Source organism: Ipomoea nil, unplaced genomic scaffold, assembly GCF_001879475.1.
Source record: "Ipomoea nil cultivar Tokyo-kokei standard unplaced genomic scaffold, Asagao_1.1 scaffold1317, whole genome shotgun sequence".
Lineage (NCBI taxonomy): Eukaryota > Viridiplantae > Streptophyta > Magnoliopsida > Solanales > Convolvulaceae > Ipomoea > Ipomoea nil.
In genome coordinates this window covers 1,630,220-1,636,855 of record NW_017617745.1, presented here as the reverse complement: position 1 = coordinate 1,636,855, position 6,636 = coordinate 1,630,220, and positions in this window count along the sequence as shown.

The following is a 6,636-nucleotide window of genomic DNA, read 5'->3' as shown; positions in this document are numbered from 1 at the left end:
TCCAATTATCACTAAGCCGTCAATAATTAACCCAGTTGCTACTGAATATTAGAGTAATTTGTAGCACAACATTATCTAATATAGCAAATAATTATATCAAATAAATAACTAGTAGGCCTCCCTAGCAATTAAATGACACAATTACTTCAAATAACTTAGAAGAATATTTAATACTCAAATGCATAAAAATTATATAATAAAAATAAATAAATAACCTTACAGCGTTATGAACTCCGGGGCTTCAATTCACTAAACCAAACAAGAAATTAGCCGCGAATAGGCATTGATAACAACCTTAAAGAATATTCGAGAGGGGAAGAATGAATGATTTACAATAGGAAACCTAAACTATTTATACTACTTCTAAAAATAGGCCAAATGAATTTCAACCATCCAATTCCTAACTTTCAGCTTTACGTCCGAATTAATCTTCCGTTTCCTGCGCATGATTTGGTTGACGACCGGTTAATTTGGAATGATTGGAATGAATGTTTCAATTCCTTTCTTTGCATGCATCTTGGTTGGACAAAGAAACCATATTTAACATTATAATATATATTACTAGTACGTACGTAGTATGTACTTTATATATTATTTATTATATATATTATATATTATATTAAACATTATATATAAAACTAACTAATTATTAGATAATATTAAATAACTAATGCAAAATTATTATAAAGATGTACCTAAAATAGGAGGATAAAATATGCTTATCACATATCCTATGTATATTTGTTTATGCACTGTGTTTGCTCAATTTTTGTATACACATTGAAATGTATGAACATAAATTGATAATTTATGTTTTGAATGTCGAAAAAAAAGAAAACGAAAAACAAAACAAATGTTTTTCAAAGCAAAATTTTTGAAATTTTTATTCAAACTTAGATTTTTTTTCGACACCTTCGAACAAGTTTTTTCTCAGCATGTATGTTTTTTGAAAAATTATAAATCAAATCAAAATCATGTCATATGATTATACACGTGCGTTTTCTAAAGTTTTTGTATACACATTCTGGGTGTATATTTTTTCGCACGAATATATACATGATTTCCGAGTGATTAATTCACCCAGCTCAGGATCAAGAAAAAAAAAACCCAAACCAAATCATATATAAAGTTGGTTTCATACCGATCTGCCTTCTGACGGCAGCAGTTCTGTGCGATCGGCGATCCGGCGGCGCGGCCCTCCAGCAGAGGGCGGCGGTGTCTCTGGCTCTGCGTTCCCAACATTCGCGATCGCTTCCTTTTTTTTGTTTACCTAGCCGTGCATCTTGGCGGCGGCGCAGGCCAAGGTCCTTGACAGCTTCGTCGGAGAAAAAAGGCTCATCGATCTCCACCAAAAGCTTCAATGGCAGAAATAACAAATCAAATATCTCAAAGAGAAATCCCTCTAGTCTGGAAAACCACCGTGGATGTGTGACGCCCGGATGTGCGATGCCCAGCCGCGATTGTTTCTTTTAATTGTGTTTTTGACAGAATGAATCCCTAATTTTTAGGGTAGAGGGATGGTTGATGATGAGGCTACGTTTTCCCCTTTCTCTTCCCATTTGCCATTTACATTTTTCTTAATTTTGGCAAATTGTTATGATAATAACACTAGGACAATTTATATGACTAATGTCAAATTGACTTAATTTTGATTTGGAAGTCAATAATTTATTTGTCGAAATCCGTGCATATTAATGGTGTTAATTTTATCATAAAATTATATGGCATGAGTCTTGAATATTGAATATCTCAAATCTGAGTATCAAAACAAAATAATAGTGCATATTTTTAATATAAAATTTTGCTCAGAGGTAAACACTTACATCACTAATTTTTTTGACACCTTTTGGTCTAAACCATCAGTTATGAATATTTGATCTAAAAGGATCTATAGACTCTAAGTAAATCCCTGAAGGATATTTGGTGTATGCATATCTCATTGTCAACTATGATGGTCATATTATTGCCCATATTATTTACATTTTTTTTTATATATTGGCTATAATGTCAATTTTGAAATTTGTGAGAAGGCAATATTACTCTACTTGTTTCTCTCATTGTCATGAAACAATTATTTAAGATAGACAATATCATTTTTTTAAACCAAAGTTCAAAATCTTAATACAACATTGTCTGGAAAGCAAATTAAGCAATTTTGGAGGAAATATTTTGTTGGGGACCTTCAAAATTAAAAAAAAAAAAAAAACAATATGCTGATCCACTACATATCGCATACGCTAGTACAAGATGCATTTCCCTATCTGCGTTAACTTTTTTTTTAGTATGCAACCCTTCTAGCTATATCCCATCATGAAAAATCAACAGTGATGTTGGTTGTATTATAAGATCTTTTCTCGGCATTAGGGGGAGATTTGAAATTTCTAATTAATTAAATGCCTAGAAATTGATAAAAATCTTCAAACCCATGTACTAGCCTTATAGAACCAGAAGTTCAGACATTGAACAAATTATCTGCTAGAAATCTCAAAGAGTGACTAAGTCCATAAAAAAATATTTCATATATATTAAGAGTTGAAATCTCCAACTATGACTAAATATTTCTACCATTATGCAGGAAGCATATATTGGTTTAAGAATTTACAAAACTAGATCTAGTATAGAAATTTCGTCACTCCATAAATATAGAAATTTTACCCTGAAGATATTCGTCTAGAAGGCAAAAACCCCCAGTAAAATTGTAGGTGCACCAAACAACTAAAATACTGGGGAAGCGGAACAACCAAATTCAAATAATCTTGGGAAATGCCATATTTTTGGTTGATACAAAATGGTCATGTGTATAAAAGATATTTACAAAGTTGTTATAGTTGTCGACAATATTTTTTGCCTCTATTGCTCATAAATACTTAAATCTGGATCTAGAAATGAAAACAGTAGCATAACGTCTGCAGCGTGCTAACTGTTTTGATAGAAAAGAGCAATTAAGGCATACAAATAAAAACTCGCTAATAAAAGGCGAGTTGATGGTTTTCGCAGAGACCCAATATTAGTCATGGCTTTATATTCAACTATTCAACAAAACTAGCAGTAAATAAATTAGATATGTAGTTAATAGTTATAGTTATCACATATTTATATGGGTAACTTGTTACTTATATTTAAAATCATTGATGAATTTTCTCAAAATGTGATGAATGAAAATCACAAAATAAGAAGTATAAAAATTAGTAAATTACTAACTATGATCTTTCTTATAGTCAATAAATTGACTAAATGTATTTTCTCCCCCATAAAAAAGTATGAAAACATATTATCATAAACATGCCTAGTAATGTTATATGTGATTAGGAAACTTAAATATTGTTTCCTCTTGAAAATATCCTAAATATATCCTCTAGTTTATCTTGAAAAATCCCTAATGGATTTATAATTCCCGAAATGAGAAAATTTCAATTTTGATCCACTGACTATTGGGGTTGTGTTAATTGCAACACTTGACTTTCAAAAATGTTCATTTAGTACCTTGATTATGCAATTTCTATCAATTTTGGTCACGCCGACCAAATTACCGGCGAATTATGACCGGAAAATCTAAAGTCAAAATTTAAACCTAATTAGAAGGGGTAAAATTGTCTTTTCTTATTCCTTCTAATTTGGGAAAGTCAATTGTTGACCAAAATTAAACCCCTCCTTTCTCTAATCACTCGGCGAGAACCTCTGGTACATCTGCGGCGGATTCGCACCGGCAGCGCCACCTCGCATGGGTCCATCTAGACCTGGCAATTATGGACACGACCCGTTAACACGACACGAAACCGGACACGAAAATAACGGGTTAGTGTTTAGCCTTAACGTGTCCCGGGTCATTAACGGGTTGACCCGTTAAGGACCCGTTATGTTTCGTGTCTTAGCGGGTCAACTCGTTAACCTATTAAGAACCCGTTTAACCCGTTAATATTATCGTGTTACCCGTTAACACGAACCCGTTTACCAAACCTGTTTATAACCCGCTAAGAATCATTGTCATTTATGTAAGAACCATTGTCATTATTGAGATTACAAAAGATATTATGTAAATGACTAAGGATGAATTTTTTACATTAGGTTAAGATCTTACACCAATTATTGATGTTCAACAATTTGAAATTTGAATTTTGATTTTGATTGTGTTCAATTTTATTCTAAAAACTTGTATGGACTCCTTTAATTATGATTTTTGGATGTTATTTTATCATATTATGAATATTATGAATTGAATACTTTTTAGTTTGTTTGATGAATTGAACTGTAGGTTTTATTTCTTTTTTATAGAACTTAACTTTAAATTTTAGTTTTCTTAAATATATTAATAGAAATAGCGGGTTTAAACGAGTTTTGTGCCCTATCATGTCAACACGACTTGAAACCTGTTAACAAAACGTGTCTATCGTGTCAACCCGTTTAACCCGTTAACAAATCGTGTTCGTGTTCGTGTTAAAAAATTAAACCCGTTAACCATAACGTGTCATGTCCGTGTTTAGCCTTATCGTGTTCGTGTCGTTATCGTGTCGACCCGTTAACGGACCCGTATACACGAATTGCCAGGTCTAGGTCCATCTGATCGATTTTGTGACCATGTGTGGTTGTTAATTATAATTAATGGAGCTAAGAACTAATCTAATCCAATTTGATGTGTGTATACAATTAAATAAGGTGGCGTGAACCAAAGGAAAAGACATTATAGGGGAGTTAGGCAGCGGCCGTGGGTGAAATTAGCGGCGGAAATCCGGGACCCGAAAAAGGCGGCTAGGGTTTGGCTGGGAACCTTCGAAACAGCAGAAGCTGCAGCTTTAACGTACGATGAAGCAGCCCTAAGGTTCACCGCCGGCGAGCCGTGGCCCGCCCCAAGCCCGAACTCCACATCCAGCCAGAGAAACTCAAGCGTACGGGTTGTGTGCAAACTGTACACCGAATATTCTGAAACTGATAAAACCAGATCAGACCCAGCTCTGCAACTGAGAGAGGGAGAGAAACAGAGTTGGAGTCGTGTTTTCTGATCGGAGAAGTCGGAAATGGGAAGAAGCTGATTGGAGAAGAAACAAAAGATTGTAAAATGACTAAAATACCATAATGATTTGACCTATTTAAATTTTTCGGTCATAATTCGCCGGTAATTTGGCCGGCGTGACCAAAATTGATAGAAATTGCATAGTCAAGGTACTAAATGAACATTTTTGAAAGTCAAGTGTTGCAATTAACACAACCCTAATAGTCAGTGGACCAAAATTGAAATTTTCTCTTCCTGAAATGATGATTTATTTAAGTGTCATTATTTACACTTTAAAGAGTTGCGAATGGTGTTATTATCCTCATATAGAAGGAATAATATGTACCATTATATGCTCAATAAAGAGTTGATAATGGACTTATTTATTATCTCAGTCAATATCTATGGTGTAAACATCAATGAAATATGTAAAGAGCTTGATGATGTTAAGTTATGAGATAAGATAACGAATAGTAAATCAAGGTACAAATTAAATACTCGTATTGATGCTTTTTGGCATGAAGTCATCATACTTGTTACAGATAAAAACGTATATAGTTTTTCATGATATAAAATACCTTGATCCACATGAAGATTGACCAGTTAGCAAATATATACATACAAAATATCCATAAGATTGATATGTGTAGATAAAGAAAAATTATTATATTTAGGGGGAGCAACAAAATATAAACTATAAATAATTTTATTGGTCCAGATAATCATAAGAAAATATGATAAATTCTAATGACAATCCTGAAAATTGTACCATATCCCTTCTCTAATCCCTTTAGAAACAATGATTTTACAGGCAATAATGTAGAATTTGAAGATTGTTATCTTCGGGGGGATACAAGAAGTACATTCACTCGAGTCAATCCCGTAGATTGGGTCTTAAAAAGACTAATAGTTGCACTTTTTGCAGCGTATATATTCAATTGAGTCAATCCTGTAGATTGGGTCTTAAAATGACTAATAGTTATACTTTTTTGCAGCATATACATACCATGTGATTTTTAATGAGGTATGAGTATGATATATTAATGAGGAAGTTGTATATAAATACTTAAGTAAACAAACTCCAAATATCTGGAAGATTATGCTTTGAAGGCTTATAATTGTGCTCTTTTTCCCCTTAACTAAGTTTTTCCCACGAGGTTTTCTTAAGTTAAGGTTTTTAACGAAGCAATCAGTATAATATATGAGTTTACAAATATCATGTACTCTTTTCTTCAAACTAGGTTTTTCCCATGTGGTTTTCCTAGTGAAGTTTTTAACGAGGCATAAATATATTTAAATATACTATACCTTGTACTCTTTTCTTGTATAGGTTTTTCCCACGGGGTTTTCCTAGCAAGTTTTTAACGAGGCAAGATCATAGACAAATAATGTCAAAGAGGGAGTGTTGTAATTAAATATTAATGGTGGCCATTATTTTGTAACGTTTGTAACAGACATATTAATGTCTCATTATGTATGCTATTATTATTCTATATTATATATGTGTGTAATCCTTTTGTAAGAGGAAGTCATGGAAATGAAATCATATCACTCCCTTCTCTTTGTCTATTACTCCTTATTGTTGATTGTTGATTCAATCCTGAAATTCACCGGTTAGGAGCTATAGGCCAATGGGCACAAACAACAAC